Source organism: Pimephales promelas, chromosome 13 (assembly GCF_988280905.1).
Source record: "Pimephales promelas chromosome 13, fPimPro1.hap1.1, whole genome shotgun sequence".
Taxonomy (NCBI): Eukaryota; Metazoa; Chordata; class Actinopteri; order Cypriniformes; family Leuciscidae; genus Pimephales; species Pimephales promelas.
The window spans coordinates 4,055,143-4,073,359 of record NC_142781.1 but is presented as its reverse complement, the minus strand read 5'-3'; the positions used below and the strand labels follow the sequence as shown (position 1 = coordinate 4,073,359).

Genomic DNA, 18,217 nt, shown 5'->3' with positions numbered 1-18,217 from the left:
CCGCTCAGGGACACTGCTGTGACGACCGGTCCTCGTTAGTATAGTGGACAGTATCTCCGCCTGTCACGCGGAAGACCGGGGTTCGATTCACCGACTGGGAGGCTTCTTCTTTACCACGGAAAAACACCTTGTATGAGCTCGTGCTCTGCCGTGGAAACTGCTGATAAAGCCAACCCTGCCGTTCAAGACTCACCTGAGGGTGGTAAGCTGATTCTATTTGAAAGGTTTAACTTTCAAGATAGCATTTGCATTGGTTTGTAAAAGGTTGGTTTATGCATGTTTGACCTAAGTTTGTGTGGCATTTCCACTATTGCATTTCCAATCTGACCAGCAGGGTTCACCAGTGTGGCCATCCGAATGCGTTGAAACATTAGAGGATGGAGCAAATGTAATAAGAATCTGCCCCATCACCAGATGACCGGCAAACCCTGTCTAAGAGGATGTCCCTGAATCCAGTAGTACGTGGAAGACCAGTGCCTAGAATTCGCATGAGGTTTTTAGGAACTTTCTGGAGGCTAAATGAACAAACCCTTCATCTCCTTGGATTGCAGGTGGATTCCTCCACAGGAGAGGGAGAGCTCCTCTTCCTGCCCCCCTTGGCCAAAATGAAAGGCTTAAATAACAATAACTCCCATAAAGCATGTCCAGTATTAATTGACTTCTCAAGGGCTGAGCATACAATGCCGTACCGCTCAGGGACACTGCTGTGACGACCGGTCCTCGTTAGTATAGTGGACAGTATCTCGGCCTGTCACGCGGAAGACCGGGGTTCGATTCCCCGATGGGGAGGCTTCTTCTTTACCACGGACAAACACCTTGTATGAGCTCATGCTCTGCTGTGGAAACTGCTGATAAAGCCAACCCTGCCGTTCAAGACTCACCTGAGGGTGGTTAGCTAATTCTATTTGAAAGGTTTTACTTTCAAGATAGCATTTGCATTGGTTTGTAAAAGGTTGGTTTATGCATGTTTGACCTGAGTTTGTGTGGCATTTCCAGTGTTGCATTTCCAATCTGACCAGCAGGGGTCACCAGTGTGGCCTTCCGAATGCGTTGAAACAGTTAATCAATTTGCAAAGCAATCATTTGAAAGCTTTGAAAAGCTTTGTTTCTCCCAACACTACCCTTTTGTGATTGGTAAACCTTGCAATCATTCTGCTGACCCAAGATTTGAAGTTGTGAACTGGGAAAGTGGCAATGGTTTGACCACCACCCAGCTCCAAACAAAAAGTCTTCTGTTTTTGAACAAAGGCATTTAGCTCTACTGTGAGCAGAGCATCCAAAAATACCAATAACTCTCAAACGTTCCCCTCCACGGAAATCTTTAGTAAAAGGCGAAAGATTTATGCGTGAATGAAGAGAAACTCGAGCTGTAACCATGAGACGTTGGGACAATGTGCTATCACACACATGCCACCATGCTCAGCAAGGGTAATGTCTGGTGCAGGCTCCTCCCACCCAGCTTTTTGTCTTTTTTGTTAAAAACAATCACCAGATGACCGGCAAACCCTGTCTAAGAGGATGTCCCTGAATCCAGTAGCACGTGGAAGACCAGTGTCTAGAATTCGCTTGATATTTTAATGGAACTTTCTGGAGGCTAAATGAACAAACCCTTCATCTCCTTGGATTGCAGGTGGATTCCTCCACAGGAGAGGGAGAGGCATGCAATGCCGTACCGCTGAGGGACACTGCTTTGACGACCGGTCCTCGTTAGTATAGTTAGTAAACCCTGTCTAAGAGGATGTCCCTGAATCCAGTAGTACGTGGAAGACCAGTGTCTAGAATTCGCATGAGGTTTTTAGGAACTTTCTGGAGGCTAAATGAACAAACCCTTCATCTCCTTGGATTGCAGGTGGATTCCTCCACAGGAGAGGGAGAGCTCCTCTTCCTGCCCCCTTGGCCAAAATGAAAGGCTTAAATAACAATAACTCCCATAAAGCATGTCCAGTATTAATTGACTTCTCAACGGCTGAGCATACAATGCCGTACCGCTCAGGGACACTGCTGTGACGACCGGTCCTCGTTAGTATAGTGGACAGTATCTCCGCCTGTCACGCGGAAGACCGGGGTTTTGTTTCCCCGACGGGGAGGCTTCTTCTTTACCACGGACAAACACCTTGTATGAGCTCATGCTCTGCTTTGGAAACTGCTGATAAAGCCAACCCTGCCATTCAAGACTCACCTGAGGGTGGTTAGCTAATTCTATTTGAAAGGTTTTACTTTCAAGATAGCATTTGCATTGGTTTGTAAAAGGTTGGTTTATGCATGTTTGACCTGAGTTTGTGTGGCATTTCCAGTGTTGCGTTTCCAATCTGACCAGCAGGCGTCACCAGTGTGGCCTTCCGAATGCGTTGAAACAGTTAATCAATTTGCAAAGCAATCAGTTGAAAGCTTTGAAAAGCTTTGTTTCTCCCAACACTACCCTTTTGTGATTGGTAAACCTTACAATCATTCTGCTGACCCAAGATTTGAAGTTGTGAACTGGGAAAGTGGCAATGGTTTGACCACCACCCAGCTCCAAACAAAAAGTCTTCTGTTTTTGAACAAAGGCATTTAGCTCTACTGTGAGCAGAGCATCCAAAAATACCAATAACTCGCAAACGTTCCCCTCCACGGAAATCTTTAGTAAAAGGCGAAAGATTTATGCGTGAATGAAGAGAAACTCGAGCTGTAACCATGAGACGTTGGGACAATGTGCTATCACACACATGCCACCATGCTCAGCAAGGGTAATGTCTGGTGCAGGCTCCTCCCACCCAGATTTTTGTCTTTTTTTGTTAAAAACAATAATATAGCCATTTCCATTAGAGGATGGAGCAAATGTAATAAGAATCTGCCCCATCACCAGATGACCGGCAAACCCTGTCTAAGATGATGTCCCTGAATCCAGTAGTACGTGGAAGACCAGTGTCTAGAATTCGCTTGATATTTTAATGGAACTTTCTGGAGGCTAAATGAACAAACCCTTCATCTCCTTGGATTGCAGGTGGATTCCTCCACAGGAGAGGGAGAGGCATACAATGCCGTACCGCTCAGGGACACTGCTGTGACGACCGGTCCTCGTTAGTATAGTGGACAGTATCTCCGCCTGTCACGCGGAAGACCGGGGTTCGATTCACCGACTGGGAGGCTTCTTCTTTACCACGGACAAACACCTTGTATGAGCTCGTGCTCTGCCGTGGAAACTGCTGATAAAGCCAACCCTGCCGTTCAAGACTCACCTGAGGGTGGTAAGCTGATTCTATTTGAAAGGTTTAACTTTCAAGATAGCATTTGCATTGGTTTGTAAAAGGTTGGTTTATGCATGTTTGACCTAAGTTTGTGTGGCATTTCCACTATTGCATTTCCAATCTGACCAGCAGGGTTCACCAGTGTGGCCATCCGAATGCGTTGAAACATTAGAGGATGGAGCAAATGTAATAAGAATCTGCCCCATCACCAGATGACCGGCAAACCCTGTCTAAGAGGATGTCCCTGAATCCAGTAGTACGTGGAAGACCAGTGCCTAGAATTCGCATGAGGTTTTTAGGAACTTTCTGGAGGCTAAATGAACAAACCCTTCATCTCCTTGGATTGCAGGTGGATTCCTCCACAGGAGAGGGAGAGCTCCTCTTCCTGCCCCCCTTGGCCAAAATGAAAGGCTTAAATAACAATAACTCCCATAAAGCATGTCCAGTATTAATTGACTTCTCAAGGGCTGAGCATACAATGCCGTACCGCTCAGGGACACTGCTGTGACGACCGGTCCTCGTTAGTATAGTGGACAGTATCTCGGCCTGTCACGCGGAAGACCGGGGTTCGATTCCCCGACGGGGAGGCTTCTTCTTTACCACGGACAAACACCTTGTATGAGCTCATGCTCTGCTGTGGAAACTGCTGATAAAGCCAACCCTGCCGTTCAAGACTCACCTGAGGGTGGTTAGCTAATTCTATTTGAAAGGTTTTACTTTCAAGATAGCATTTGCATTGGTTTGTAAAAGGTTGGTTTATGCATGTTTGACCTGAGTTTGTGTGGCATTTCCAGTGTTGCATTTCCAATCTGACCAGCAGGGGTCACCAGTGTGGCCTTCCGAATGCGTTGAAACAGTTAATCAATTTGCAAAGCAATCATTTGAAAGCTTTGAAAAGCTTTGTTTCTCCCAACACTACCCTTTTGTGATTGGTAAACCTTGCAATCATTCTGCTGACCCAAGATTTGAAGTTGTGAACTGGGAAAGTGGCAATGGTTTGACCACCACCCAGCTCCAAACAAAAAGTCTTCTGTTTTTGAACAAAGGCATTTAGCTCTACTGTGAGCAGAGCATCCAAAAATACCAATAACTCGCAAACGTTCCCCTCCACGGAAGTCTTTAGTAAAAGGCGAAAGATTTATGCGTGAATGAAGAGAAACTCGAGCTGTAACCATGAGACGTTGGGACAATGTGCTATCACACACATGCCACCATGCTCAGCAAGGGTAATGTCTGGTGCAGGCTCCTCCCACTCAGCTTTTTGTCTTTTTTTGTTAAAAACAATAATATAGCCATTTCCATTAGAGGATGGAGCAAATGTAATAAGAATCTGCCCCATCACCAGATGACCGGCAAACCCTGTCTAAGAGGATGTCCCTGAATCCAGTAGCACGTGGAAGACCAGTGTCTAGAATTCGCTTGATATTTTAATGGAACTTTCTGGAGGCTAAATGAACAAACCCTTCATCTCCTTGGATTGCAGGTGGATTCCTCCACAGGAGAGGGAGAGGCATACAATGCCGTACCGCTCAGGGACACTGCTGTGACGACCGGTCCTCGTTAGTATAGTGGACAGTATCTCCGCCTGTCACGCGGAAGACCGGGGTTCGATTCACCGACTGGGAGGCTTCTTCTTTACCACGGACAAACACCTTGTATGAGCTCGTGCTCTGCCGTGGAAACTGCTGATAAAGCCAACCCTGCCGTTCAAAACTCACCTGAGGGTGGTAAGCTAATTCTATTTGAAAGGTTTTACTTTCAAGATAGCATTTGCATTGGTTTGTAAAAGGTTGGTTTATGCATGTTTGACCTAAGTTTGTGTGGCATTTCCACTATTGCATTTCCAATCTGACCAGCAGGGTTCACCAGTGTGGCCATCCGAATGCGTTGAAACATTAGAGGATGGAGCAAATGTAATAAGAATCTGCCCCATCACCAGATGACCGGCAAACCCTGTCTAAGAGGATGTCCCTGAATCCAGTAGTACGTGGAAGACCAGTGTCTAGAATTCGCATGAGGTTTTTAGGAACTTTCTGGAGGCTAAATGAACAAACCCTTCATCTCCTTGGATTGCAGGTGGATTCCTCCACAGGAGAGGGAGAGCTCCTCTTCCTGCCCCCTTGGCCAAAATGAAAGGCTTAAATAACAATAACTCCCATAAAGCATGTCCAGTATTAATTGACTTCTCAACGGCTGAGCATACAATGCCGTACCGCTCAGGGACACTGCTGTGACGACCGGTCCTCGTTAGTATAGTGGACAGTATCTCCGCCTGTCACGCGGAAGACCGGGGTTCGATTCCCCGACGGGGAGGCTTCTTCTTTACCACGGACAAACACCTTGTATGAGCTCATGCTCTGCTGTGGAAACTGCTGATAAAGCCAACCCTGCCATTCAAGACTCACCTGAGGGTGGTTAGCTAATTCTATTTGAAAGGTTTTACTTTCAAGATAGCATTTGCATTGGTTTGTAAAAGGTTGGTTTATGCATGTTTGACCTGAGTTTGTGTGGCATTTCCAGTGTTGCGTTTCCAATCTGACCAGCAGGCGTCACCAGTGTGGCCTTCCGAATGCGTTGAAACAGTTAATCAATTTGCAAAGCAATCAGTTGAAAGCTTTGAAAAGCTTTGTTTCTCCCAACACTACCCTTTTGTGATTGGTAAACCTTACAATCATTCTGCTGACCCAAGATTTGAAGTTGTGAACTGGGAAAGTGGCAATGGTTTGACCACCACCCAGCTCCAAACAAAAAGTCTTCTGTTTTTGAACAAAGGCATTTAGCTCTACTGTGAGCAGAGCATCCAAAAATACCAATAACTTGCAAACGTTCCCCTCCACGGAAATCTTTAGTAAAAGGCGAAAGATTTATGCGTGAATGAAGAGAAACTCGAGCTGCAACCATGAGACGTTGGGACAATGTGCTATCACACACATGCCACCATGCTCAGCAAGGGTAATGTCTGGTGCAGGCTCCTCCCACCCAGATTTTTGTCTTTTTTTGTTAAAAACAATAATATAGCCATTTCCATTAGAGGATGGAGCAAATGTAATAAGAATCTGCCCCATCACCAGATGACCGGCAAACCCTGTCTAAGATGATGTCCCTGAATCCAGTAGTACGTGGAAGACCAGTGTCTAGAATTCGCTTGATATTTTAATGGAACTTTCTGGAGGCTAAATGAACAAACCCTTCATCTCCTTGGATTGCAGGTGGATTCCTCCACAGGAGAGGGAGAGGCATACAATGCCGTACCGCTCAGGGACACTGCTGTGACGACCGGTCCTCGTTAGTATAGTGGACAGTATCTCCGCCTGTCACGCGGAAGACCGGGGTTCGATTCACCGACTGGGAGGCTTCTTCTTTACCACGGACAAACACCTTGTATGAGCTCGTGCTCTGCCGTGGAAACTGCTGATAAAGCCAACCCTGCCGTTCAAGACTCACCTGAGGGTGGTAAGCTGATTCTATTTGAAAGGTTTAACTTTCAAGATAGCATTTGCATTGGTTTGTAAAAGTTTGGTTTATGCATGTTTGACCTAAGTTTGTGTGGCATTTCCACTATTGCATTTCCAATCTGACCAGCAGGGTTCACCAGTGTGGCCATCCGAATGCGTTGAAACATTAGAGGATGGAGCAAATGTAATAAGAATCTGCCCCATCACCAGATGACCGGCAAACCCTGTCTAAGAGGATGTCCCTGAATCCAGAAGTACGTGGAAGACCAGTGTCTAGAATTCGCATGAGGTTTTTAGGAACTTTCTGGAGGCTAAATGAACAAACCCTTCATCTCCTTGGATTGCAGGTGGATTCCTCCACAGGAGAGGGAGAGCTCCTCTTCCTGCCCCCCTTGGCCAAAATGAAAGGCTTAAATAACAATAACTCCCATAAAGCATGTCCAGTATTAATTGACTTCTCAACGGCTGAGCATACAATGCCGTACCGCTCAGGGACACTGCTGTGACGACCGGTCCTCGTTAGTATAGTGGACAGTATCTCCGCCTGTCACGCGGAAGACCGGGGTTCGATTCCCCGACGGGGAGGCTTCTTCTTTACCACGGACAAACACCTTGTATGAGCTCATGCTCTGTTGTGGAAACTGCTGATAAAGCCAACCCTGCCGTTCAAGACTCACCTGAGGGTGGTTAGCTAATTCTATTTGAAAGGTTTTACTTTCAAGATAGCATTTGCATTGGTTTGTAAAAGGTTGGTTTATGCATGTTTGACCTGAGTTTGTGTGGCATTTCCAGTGTTGCATTTCCAATCTGACCAGCAGGGGTCACCAGTGTGGCCTTCCAAATGCGTTGAAACAGTTAATCAATTTGCAAAGCAATCATTTGAAAGCTTTGAAAAGCTTTGTTTCTCCCAACACTACCCTTTTGTGATTGGTAAACCTTACAATCATTCTGCTGACCCAAGATTTGAAGTTGTGAACTGGGAAAGTGGCAATGGTTTGACCACCACCCAGCTCCAAACAAAAAGTCTTCTGTTTTTGAACAAAGGCATTTAGCTCTACTGTGAGCAGAGCATCCAAAAATACCAATAACTCGCAAACGTTCCCCTCCACGGAAATCTTTAGTAAAAGGCGAAAGATTTATGCGTGAATGAAGAGAAACTCGAGCTGTAACCATGAGACGTTGGGACAATGTGCTATCACACACACATGCCACCATGCTCAGCAAGGGTAATGTCTGGTGCAGGCTCCTCCCACCCAGCTTTTTGTCTTTTTTTGTTAAAAACAATAATATAGCCATTTCCATTAGAGGATGGAGCAAATGTAATAAGAATCTGCCCCATCACCAGATGACCGGCAAACCCTGTCTAAGAGGATGTCCCTGAATCCAGTAGCACGTGGAAGACCAGTGTCTAGAATTCGCTTGATATTTTAATGGAACTTTCTGGAGGCTAAATGAACAAACCCTTCATCTCCTTGGATTGCAGGTGGATTCCTCCACAGGAGAGGGAGAGGCATACAATGCCGTACCGCTCAGGGACACTGCTGTGACGACCGGTCCTCGTTAGTATAGTGGACAGTATCTCCGCCTGTCACGCGGAAGACCGGGGTTCGATTCACCGACTGGGAGGCTTCTTCTTTACCACGGACAAACACCTTGTATGAGCTCGTGCTCTGCCGTGGAAACTGCTGATAAAGCCAACCCTGCCGTTCAAAACTCACCTGAGGGTGGTAAGCTAATTCTATTTGAAAGGTTTTACTTTCAAGATAGCATTTGCATTGGTTTGTAAAAGGTTGGTTTATGCATGTTTGACCTAAGTTTGTGTGGCATTTCCACTATTGCATTTCCAATCTGACCAGCAGGGTTCACCAGTGTGGCCATCCGAATGCGTTGAAACATTAGAGGATGGAGCAAATGTAATAAGAATCTGCCCCATCACCAGATGACCGGCAAACCCTGTCTAAGAGGATGTCCCTGAATCCAGTAGTACGTGGAAGACCAGTGTCTAGAATTCGCATGAGGTTTTTAGGAACTTTCTGGAGGCTAAATGAACAAACCCTTCATCTCCTTGGATTGCAGGTGGATTCCTCCACAGGAGAGGGAGAGCTCCTCTTCCTGCCCCCTTGGCCAAAATGAAAGGATTAAATAACAATAACTCCAATAAAGCATGTCCAGTATTAATTGACTTCTCAACGGCTGAGCATACAATGCCGTACCGCTCAGGGACACTGCTGTGACGACCGGTCCTCGTTAGTATAGTGGACAGTATCTCCGCCTGTCACGCGGAAGACCGGGGTTCGATTCCCCGACGGGGAGGCTTCTTCTTTACCACGGACAAACACCTTGTATGAGCTCATGCTCTGCTGTGGAAACTGCTGATAAAGCCAACCCTGCCATTCAAGACTCACCTGAGGGTGGTTAGCTAATTCTATTTGAAAGGTTTTACTTTCAAGATATCATTTGCATTGGTTTGTAAAAGGTTGGTTTATGCATGTTTGACCTGAGTTTGTGTGGCATTTCCAGTGTTGCATTTCCAATCTGACCAGCAGGGGTCACCAGTGTGGCCTTCCGAATGCGTTGAAACAGTTAATCAATTTGCAAAGCAATCAGTTGAAAGCTTTGAAAAGCTTTGTTTCTCCCAACACTACCCTTTTGTGATTGGTAAACCTTACAATCATTCTGCTGACCCAAGATTTGAAGTTGTGAACTGGGAAAGTGGCAATGGTTTGACCAACACCCAGCTCCAAACAAAAAGTCTTCTGTTTTTGAACAAAGGCATTTAGCTCTACTGTGAGCAGAGCATCCAAAAATACCAATAACTCGCAAACGTTCCCCTCCACGGAAATCTTTAGTAAAAGGCGAAAGATTTATGCGTGAATGAAGAGAAACTCGAGCTGTAACCATGAGACGTTGGGACAATGTGCTATCACACACATGCCACCATGCTCAGCAAGGGTAATGTCTGGTGCAGGCTCCTCCCACCCAGATTTTTGTCTTTTTTTGTTAAAAACAATAATATAGCCATTTCCATTAGAGGATGGAGCAAATGTAATAAGAATCTGCCCCATCACCAGATGACCGGCAAACCCTGTCTAAGAGGATGTCCCTGAATCCAGTAGTACGTGGAAGACCAGTGTCTAGAATTCGCTTGATATTTTAATGGAACTTTCTGGAGGCTAAATGAACAAACCCTTCATCTCCTTGGATTGCAGGTGGATTCCTCCACAGGAGAGGGAGAGGCATACAATGCCGTACCGCTCAGGGACACTGCTGTGACGACCGGTCCTCGTTAGTATAGTGGACAGTATCTCCGCCTGTCACGCGGAAGACCGGGGTTCGATTCACCGACTGGGAGGCTTCTTCTTTACCACGGACAAACACCTTGTATGAGCTCGTGCTCTGCCGTGGAAACTGCTGATAAAGCCAACCCTGCCGTTCAAAACTCACCTGAGGGTGGTAAGCTAATTCTATTTGAAAGGTTTTACTTTCAAGATAGCATTTGCATTGGTTTGTAAAAGGTTGGTTTATGCATGTTTGACCTAAGTTTGTGTGGCATTTCCACTATTGCATTTCCAATCTGACCAGCAGGGTTCACCAGTGTGGCCATCCGAATGCGTTGAAACATTAGAGGATGGAGCAAATGTAATAAGAATCTGCCCCATCACCAGATGACCGGCAAACCCTGTCTAAGAGGATGTCCCTGAATCCAGTAGTACGTGGAAGACCAGTGTCTAGAATTCGCATGAGGTTTTTAGGAACTTTCTGGAGGCTAAATGAACAAACCCTTCATCTCCTTGGATTGCAGGTGGATTCCTCCACAGGAGAGGGAGAGCTCCTCTTCCTGCCCCCTTGGCCAAAATGAAAGGATTAAATAACAATAACTCCCATAAAGCATGTCCAGTATTAATTGACTTCTCAACGGCTGAGCATACAATGCCGTACCGCTCAGGGACACTGCTGTGACGACCGGTCCTCGTTAGTATAGTGGACAGTATCTCCGCCTGTCACGCGGAAGACCGGGGTTCGATTCCCCGACGGGGAGGCTTCATCTTTACCACGGACAAACACCTTGTATGAGCTCATGCTCTGCTGTGGAAACTGCTGATAAAGCCAACCCTGCCATTCAAGACTCACCTGAGGGTGGTTAGCTAATTCTATTTGAAAGGTTTTACTTTCAAGATAGCATTTGCATTGGTTTGTAAAAGGTTGGTTTATGCATGTTTGACCTGAGTTTGTGTGGCATTTCCAGTGTTGCATTTCCAATCTGACCAGCAGGGGTCACCAGTGTGGCCTTCCGAATGCGTTGAAACAGTTAATCAATTTGCAAAGCAATCAGTTGAAAGCTTTGAAAAGCTTTGTTTCTCCCAACACTACCCTTTTGTGATTGGTAAACCTTACAATCATTCTGCTGACCCAAGATTTGAAGTTGTGAACTGGGAAAGTGGCAATGGTTTGACCAACACCCAGCTCCAAACAAAAAGTCTTCTGTTTTTGAACAAAGGCATTTAGCTCTACTGTGAGCAGAGCATCCAAAAATACCAATAACTCGCAAACGTTCCCCTCCACGGAAATCTTTAGTAAAAGGCGAAAGATTTATGCGTGAATGAAGAGCAACTCGAGCTGTAACCATGAGACGTTGGGACAATGTGCTATCACACACATGCCACCATGCTCAGCAAGGGTAATGTCTGGTGCAGGCTCCTCCCACCCAGATTTTTGTCTTTTTTTGTTAAAAACAATAATATAGCCATTTCCATTAGAGGATGGAGCAAATGTAATAAGAATCTGCCCCATCACCAGATGACCGGCAAACCCTGTCTAAGAGGATGTCCCTGAATCCAGTAGTACGTGGAAGACCAGTGTCTAGAATTCGCTTGATATTTTAATGGAACTTTCTGGAGGCTAAATGAACAAACCCTTCATCTCCTTGGATTGCAGGTGGATTCCTCCACAGGAGAGGGAGAGGCATACAATGCCGTACCGCTCAGGGACACTGCTTTGACGACCGGTCCTCGTTAGTATAGTGGACAGTATCTCCGCCTGTCACGCGGAAGACCGGGGTTCGATTCCCTGACGGGGAGGCTTCTTCTTTACCACGGACAAACACCTTGTATGAGCTCGTGCTCTGCCGTGGAAACTGCTGATAAAGCCAACCCTGCCGTTCAAGACTCACCTGAGGGTGGTAAGCTAATTCTATTTGAAAGGTTTTACTTTCAAGATAGCATTTGCATTGGTTTGTAAAAGTTTGGTTTATGCATGTTTGACCTAAGTTTGTGTGGCATTTCCACTATTGCATTTCCAATCTGACCAGCAGGGTTCACCAGTGTGGCCATCCGAATGCGTTGAAACATTAGAGGATGGAGCAAATGTAATAAGAATCTGCCCCATCACCAGATGACCGGCAAACCCTGTCTAAGAGGATGTCCCTGAATCCAGTAGTACGTGGAAGACCAGTGTCTAGAATTCGCATGAGGTTTTTAGGAACTTTCTGGAGGCTAAATGAACAAACCCTTCATCTCCTTGGATTGCAGTTGGATTCCTCCACAGGAGAGGGAGAGCTCCTCTTCCTGCCCCCCTTGGCCAAAATGAAAGGCTTAAATAACAATAACTCCCATAAAGCATGTCCAGTATTAATTGACTTCTCAACGGCTGAGCATACAATGCCGTACCGCTCAGGGACACTGCTGTGACGACCGGTCCTCGTTAGTATAGTGGACAGTATCTCCGCCTGTCACGCGGAAGACCGGGGTTCGATTCCCCGACGGGGAGGCTTCTTCTTTACCACGGACAAACACCTTGTATGAGCTCATGCTCTGCTGTGGAAACTGCTGATAAAGCCAACCCTGCCATTCAAGACTCACCTGAGGGTGGTTAGCTAATTCTATTTGAAAGGTTTTACTTTCAAGATAGCATTTGCATTGGTTTGTAAAAGGTTGGTTTATGCATGTTTGACCTGAGTTTGTGTGGCATTTCCATTGTTGCATTTCCAATCTGACCAGCAGGGGTCACCAGTGTGGCCTTCCGAATGCGTTGAAACAGTTAATCAATTTGCAAAGCAATCAGTTGAAAGCTTTGAAAAGCTTTGTTTCTCCCAACACTACCCTTTTGTGATTGGTAAACCTTACAATCATTCTGCTGACCCAAGATTTGAAGTTGTGAACTGGGAAAGTGGCAATGGTTTGACCAAAACCCAGCTCCAAACAAAAAGTCTTCTGTTTTTGAACAAAGGCATTTAGCTCTACTGTGAGCAGAGCATCCAAAAATACCAATAACTCGCAAACGTTCCCCTCCACGGAAATCTTTAGTAAAAGGCGAAAGATTTATGCGTGAATGAAGAGAAACTCGAGCTGTAACCATGAGACGTTGGGACAATGTGCTATCACACACATGCCACCATGCTCAGCAAGGGTAATGTCTGGTGCAGGCTCCTCCCACCCAGCTTTTTGTCTTTTTTTGTTAAAAACAATAACCAGATGACCGGCAAACCCTGTCTAAGAGGATGTCCCTGAATCCAGTAGCACGTGGAAGACCAGTGTCTAGAATTCGCTTGATATTTTAATGGAACTTTCTGGAGGCTAAATGAACAAACCCTTCATCTCCTTGGATTGCAGGTGGATTCCTCCACAGGAGAGGGAGAGGCATGCAATGCCGTACCGCTGAGGGACACTGCTTTGACGACCGGTCCTCGTTAGTATAGTTAGTAAACCCTGTCTAAGAGGATGTCCCTGAATCCAGTAGTACGTGGAAGACCAGTGTCTAGAATTCGCATGAGGTTTTTAGGAACTTTCTGGAGGCTAAATGAACAAACCCTTCATCTCCTTGGATTGCAGTTGGATTCCTCCACAGGAGAGGGAGAGCTCCTCTTCCTGCCCCCCTTGGCCAAAATGAAAGGCTTAAATAACAATAACTCCCATAAAGCATGTCCAGTATTAATTGACTTCTCAACGGCTGAGCATACAATGCCGTACCGCTCAGGGACACTGCTGTGACGACCGGTCCTCGTTAGTATAGTGGACAGTATCTCCGCCTGTCACGCGGAAGACCGGGGTTCGATTCCCCGACGGGGAGGCTTCTTCTTTACCACGGACAAACACCTTGTATGAGCTCATGCTCTGCTGTGGAAACTGCTGATAAAGCCAACCCTGCCATTCAAGACTCACCTGAGGGTGGTTAGCTAATTCTATTTGAAAGGTTTTACTTTCAAGATAGCATTTGCATTGGTTTGTAAAAGGTTGGTTTATGCATGTTTGACCTGAGTTTGTGTGGCATTTCCAGTGTTGCATTTCCAATCTGACCAGCAGGGGTCACCAGTGTGGCCTTCCGAATGCGTTGAAACAGTTAATCAATTTGCAAAGCAATCAGTTGAAAGCTTTGAAAAGCTTTGTTTCTCCCAACACTACCCTTTTGTGATTGGTAAACCTTACAATCATTCTGCTGACCCAAGATTTGAAGTTGTGAACTGGGAAAGTGGCAATGGTTTGACCAAAACCCAGCTCCAAACAAAAAGTCTTCTGTTTTTGAACAAAGGCATTTAGCTCTACTGTGAGCAGAGCATCCAAAAATACCAATAACTCGCAAACGTTCCCCTCCACGGAAATCTTTAGTAAAAGGCGAAAGATTTATGCGTGAATGAAGAGAAACTCGAGCTGTAACCATGAGACGTTGGGACAATGTGCTATCACACACATGCCACCATGCTCAGCAAGGGTAATGTCTGGTGCAGGCTCCTCCCACCCAGCTTTTTGTCTTTTTTTGTTAAAAACAATAACCAGATGACCGGCAAACCCTGTCTAAGAGGATGTCCCTGAATCCAGTAGCACGTGGAAGACCAGTGTCTAGAATTTGCTTGATATTTTAATGGAACTTTCTGGAGGCTAAATGAACAAACCCTTCATCTCCTTGGATTGCAGGTGGATTCCTCCACAGGAGAGGGAGAGGCATGCAATGCCGTACCGCTGAGGGACACTGCTTTGACGACCGGTCCTCGTTAGTATAGTTAGTAAACCCTGTCTAAGAGGATGTCCCTGAATCCAGTAGTACGTGGAAGACCAGTGTCTAGAATTCGCATGAGGTTTTTAGGAACTTTCTGGAGGCTAAATGAACAAACCCTTCATCTCCTTGGATTGCAGGTGGATTCCTCCACAGGAGAGGGAGAGCTCCTCTTCCTGCCCCCTTGGCCAAAATGAAAGGCTTAAATAACAATAACTCCCATAAAGCATGTCCAGTATTAATTGACTTCTCAACGGCTGAGCATACAATGCCGTACCGCTCAGGGACACTGCTGTGACGACCGGTCCTCGTTAGTATAGTGGACAGTATCTCCGCCTGTCACGCGGAAGACCGGGGTTCGATTCCCCGACGGGGAGGCTTCTTCTTTACCACGGACAAACACCTTGTATGAGCTCATGCTCTGCTGTGGAAACTGCTGATAAAGCCAACCCTGCCATTCAAGACTCACCTGAGGGTGGTTAGCTAATTCTATTTGAAAGGTTTTACTTTCAAGATAGCATTTGCATTGGTTTGTAAAAGGTTGGTTTATGCATGTTTGACCTGAGTTTGTGTGGCATTTCCAGTGTTGCGTTTCCAATCTGACCAGCAGGCGTCACCAGTGTGGCCTTCCAAATGCGTTGAAACAGTTAATCAATTTGCAAAGCAATCAGTTGAAAGCTTTGAAAAGCTTTGTTTCTCCCAACACTACCCTTTTGTGATTGGTAAACCTTACAATCATTCTGCTGACCCAAGATTTGAAGTTGTGAACTGGGAAAGTGGCAATGGTTTGACCACCACCCAGCTCCAAACAAAAAGTCTTCTGTTTTTGAACAAAGGCATTTAGCTCTACTGTGAGCAGAGCATCCAAAAATACCAATAACTCGCAAACGTTCCCCTCCACGGAAATCTTTAGTAAAAGGCGAAAGATTTATGCGTGAATGAAGAGAAACTCGAGCTGTAACCATGAGACGTTGGGACAATGTGCTATCACACACATGCCACCATGCTCAGCAAGGGTAATGTCTGGTGCAGGCTCCTCCCACCCAGATTTTTGTCTTTTTTTGTTAAAAACAATAATATAGCCATTTCCATTAGAGGATGGAGCAAATGTAATAAGAATCTGCCCCATCACCAGATGACCGGCAAACCCTGTCTAAGAGGATGTCCCTGAATCCAGTAGTACGTGGAAGACCAGTGTCTAGAATTCGCTTGATATTTTAATGGAACTTTCTGGAGGCTAAATGAACAAACCCTTCATCTCCTTGGATTGCAGGTGGATTCCTCCACAGGAGAGGGAGAGGCATACAATGCCGTACCGCTCAGGGACACTGCTGTGACGACCGGTTCTCGTTAGTATAGTGGACAGTATCTCCGCCTGTCACGCGGAAGACCGGGGTTCGATTCACCGACTGGGAGGCTTCTTCTTTACCACGGACAAACACCTTGTATGAGCTCGTGCTCTGCCGTGGAAACTGCTGATAAAGCCAACCCTGCCGTTCAAGACTCACCTGAGGGTGGTAAGCTAATTCTATTTGAAAGGTTTTACTTTCAAGATAGCATTTGCATTGGTTTGTAAAAGGTTGGTTTATGCATGTTTGACCTAAGTTTGTGTGGCATTTCCACTATTGCATTTCCAATCTGACCAGCAGGGTTCACCAGTGTGGCCATCCGAATGCGTTGAAACATTAGAGGATGGAGCAAATGTAATAAGAATCTGCCCCATCACCAGATGACCGGCAAACCCTGTCTAAGAGGATGTCCCTGAATCCAGTAGTACGTGGAAGACCAGTGTCTAGAATTCGCATGAGGTTTTTAGGAACTTTCTGGAGGCTAAATGAACAAACCCTTCATCTCCTTGGATTGCAGGTGGATTCCTCCACAGGAGAGGGAGAGCTCCTCTTCCTGCCCCCTTGGCCAAAATGAAAGGCTTAAATAACAATAACTCCCATAAAGCATGTCCAGTATTAATTGACTTCTCAAGGGCTGAGCATACAATGCCGTACCGCTCAGGGACACTGCTGTGACGACCGGTCCTCGTTAGTATAGTGGACAGTATCTCCGCCTGTCACGCGGAAGACCGGGGTTCGTTTCCCCGACGGGGAGGCTTCTTCTTTACCACGGACAAACACCTTGTATGAGCTCGTGCTCTGCCGTGGAAACTGCTGATAAAGCCAACCCTGCCGTTCAAGACTCACCTGAGGGTGGTAAGCTAATTCTATTTGAAAGGTTTTACTTTCAAGATAGCATTTGCATTGGTTTGTAAAAGTTTGGTTTATGCATGTTTGACCTAAGTTTGTGTGGCATTTCCACTATTGCATTTCCAATCTGACCAGCAGGGTTCACCAGTGTGGCCATCCGAATGCGTTGAAACATTAGAGGATGGAGCAAATGTAATAAGAATCTGCCCCATCACCAGATGACTGGCAAACCCTGTCTAAGAGGATGTCCCTGAATCCAGTAGTACGTGGAAGACCAGTGTCTAGAATTCGCATGAGATTTTTAGGAACTTTCTGGAGGCTAAATGAACAAACCCTTCATATCCTTGGATTGCAGGTGGATTCCTCCACAGGAGAGGGAGAGCTCCTCTTCCTGCCCCTCTTGGCCAAAATGAAAGGCTTAGATAACAATAACTCCCATAAAGCATGTCCAGTATTAATTGACTTCTCAACGGCTGAGCATACAATGCCGTACCGCTCAGGGACACTGCTGTGACGACCGGTCCTCGTTAGTATAGTGGACAGTATCTCCGCCTGTCACGCGGAAGACCGGGGTTCGATTCCCCGACGGGGAGGCTTCTTCTTTACCACGGACAAACACCTTGTATGAGCTCATGCTCTGCCGTGGAAACTGCTGATAAAGCCAACCCTGCCGTTCAAGTCTCACCTGAGGGTGGTAAGCTAATTCTATTTGAAAGGTTTTACTTTCAAGATAGCATTTGCATTGGTTTGTAAAAGGTTGGTTTATGCATGTTTGACCTGAGTTTGTGTGGCATTTCCAGTGTTGCATTTCCAATCTGACCAGCAGGGGTCACCAGTGTGGCCTTCCGAATGCGTTGAAACAGTTAATCAATTTGCAAAGCAATCAGTTGAAAGCTTTGAAAAGCTTTGTTTCTCCCAACACTACCTTTTTGTGTTTGGTAAACCTTACAATCATTCTGCTGACCCAAGATTTGAAGTTGTAAACTGGGAAAGTGGCAATGGTTTGACCACACCCAGCTCCAAACAAAAAGTCTTCTGTTTTTGAACAAAGGCATTTAGCTCTACTGTGAGCAGAGCATCCAAAAATACCAATAACTCGCAAACGTTCCCCTCCACGGAAATCTTTAGTAAAAGGCGAAAGATTTATGCATGAATGAAGAGAAACTCGAGCTGTAACCAAGAGTCGTTGGGACAATGTGCTATCACACACATGCCACCATGCTCAGCAAGGGTAATGTCTGGTGCAGGCTCCTCCCACCCAGATTTTTGTCTTTTTTTGTTAAAAACAATAATATAGCCATTTCCATTAGAGGATGGAGCAAATGTAATAAGAATCTGCCCCATCACCAGA

At 45.9% G+C, this 18,217-nt stretch overlaps 19 non-coding genes across 19 annotated transcripts; 8 read left to right on the top strand and 11 right to left on the bottom strand.

Annotated features, from left to right (window-relative positions):
- Positions 1–1,254: 1,254 nt before the first annotated feature.
- Positions 1,255–1,370, bottom strand: LOC148974761 (U5 spliceosomal RNA). The gene has a single exon (XR_016146132.1). It is a non-coding gene; the product is annotated as a U5 spliceosomal RNA (small nuclear RNA).
- A 1,182-nt stretch (positions 1,371–2,552) lies between these two features.
- Positions 2,553–2,668, bottom strand: LOC148974760 (U5 spliceosomal RNA). Its single transcript, XR_016146224.1, has one exon. It is a non-coding gene; the product is annotated as a U5 spliceosomal RNA (small nuclear RNA).
- A 1,611-nt stretch (positions 2,669–4,279) lies between these two features.
- LOC148974759 (U5 spliceosomal RNA) lies at positions 4,280–4,395 on the bottom strand. The gene has a single exon (XR_016146291.1). It is a non-coding gene; the product is annotated as a U5 spliceosomal RNA (small nuclear RNA).
- A 1,073-nt stretch (positions 4,396–5,468) lies between these two features.
- trnad-guc (transfer RNA aspartic acid (anticodon GUC)) lies at positions 5,469–5,540 on the top strand. The gene has a single exon. It is a non-coding gene; the product is annotated as a tRNA-Asp (tRNA).
- Positions 5,541–6,005: 465 nt separating this feature from the next.
- Positions 6,006–6,121, bottom strand: LOC148974757 (U5 spliceosomal RNA). The gene has a single exon (XR_016146288.1). It is a non-coding gene; the product is annotated as a U5 spliceosomal RNA (small nuclear RNA).
- Positions 6,122–7,195: 1,074 nt separating this feature from the next.
- On the top strand, positions 7,196–7,267 carry trnad-guc (transfer RNA aspartic acid (anticodon GUC)). Its single transcript has one exon. It is a non-coding gene; the product is annotated as a tRNA-Asp (tRNA).
- Positions 7,268–7,732: 465 nt separating this feature from the next.
- LOC148974755 (U5 spliceosomal RNA) lies at positions 7,733–7,848 on the bottom strand. The gene has a single exon (XR_016146223.1). It is a non-coding gene; the product is annotated as a U5 spliceosomal RNA (small nuclear RNA).
- A 1,075-nt stretch (positions 7,849–8,923) lies between these two features.
- On the top strand, positions 8,924–8,995 carry trnad-guc (transfer RNA aspartic acid (anticodon GUC)). The gene has a single exon. It is a non-coding gene; the product is annotated as a tRNA-Asp (tRNA).
- A 465-nt stretch (positions 8,996–9,460) lies between these two features.
- On the bottom strand, positions 9,461–9,576 carry LOC148974753 (U5 spliceosomal RNA). Its single transcript, XR_016146222.1, has one exon. It is a non-coding gene; the product is annotated as a U5 spliceosomal RNA (small nuclear RNA).
- Positions 9,577–10,649: 1,073 nt separating this feature from the next.
- Positions 10,650–10,721, top strand: trnad-guc (transfer RNA aspartic acid (anticodon GUC)). The gene has a single exon. It is a non-coding gene; the product is annotated as a tRNA-Asp (tRNA).
- Positions 10,722–11,186: 465 nt separating this feature from the next.
- LOC148974751 (U5 spliceosomal RNA) lies at positions 11,187–11,302 on the bottom strand. Its single transcript, XR_016146284.1, has one exon. It is a non-coding gene; the product is annotated as a U5 spliceosomal RNA (small nuclear RNA).
- A 1,074-nt stretch (positions 11,303–12,376) lies between these two features.
- On the top strand, positions 12,377–12,448 carry trnad-guc (transfer RNA aspartic acid (anticodon GUC)). The gene has a single exon. It is a non-coding gene; the product is annotated as a tRNA-Asp (tRNA).
- Positions 12,449–12,913: 465 nt separating this feature from the next.
- LOC148974749 (U5 spliceosomal RNA) lies at positions 12,914–13,029 on the bottom strand. Its single transcript, XR_016146221.1, has one exon. It is a non-coding gene; the product is annotated as a U5 spliceosomal RNA (small nuclear RNA).
- Positions 13,030–13,675: 646 nt separating this feature from the next.
- Positions 13,676–13,747, top strand: trnad-guc (transfer RNA aspartic acid (anticodon GUC)). Its single transcript has one exon. It is a non-coding gene; the product is annotated as a tRNA-Asp (tRNA).
- A 465-nt stretch (positions 13,748–14,212) lies between these two features.
- Positions 14,213–14,328, bottom strand: LOC148974747 (U5 spliceosomal RNA). Its single transcript, XR_016146220.1, has one exon. It is a non-coding gene; the product is annotated as a U5 spliceosomal RNA (small nuclear RNA).
- A 645-nt stretch (positions 14,329–14,973) lies between these two features.
- On the top strand, positions 14,974–15,045 carry trnad-guc (transfer RNA aspartic acid (anticodon GUC)). Its single transcript has one exon. It is a non-coding gene; the product is annotated as a tRNA-Asp (tRNA).
- Positions 15,046–15,510: 465 nt separating this feature from the next.
- Positions 15,511–15,626, bottom strand: LOC148974745 (U5 spliceosomal RNA). Its single transcript, XR_016146219.1, has one exon. It is a non-coding gene; the product is annotated as a U5 spliceosomal RNA (small nuclear RNA).
- A 1,761-nt stretch (positions 15,627–17,387) lies between these two features.
- On the top strand, positions 17,388–17,459 carry trnad-guc (transfer RNA aspartic acid (anticodon GUC)). The gene has a single exon. It is a non-coding gene; the product is annotated as a tRNA-Asp (tRNA).
- A 464-nt stretch (positions 17,460–17,923) lies between these two features.
- On the bottom strand, positions 17,924–18,039 carry LOC148974743 (U5 spliceosomal RNA). The gene has a single exon (XR_016146268.1). It is a non-coding gene; the product is annotated as a U5 spliceosomal RNA (small nuclear RNA).
- Positions 18,040–18,217: the final 178 nt, after the last annotated feature.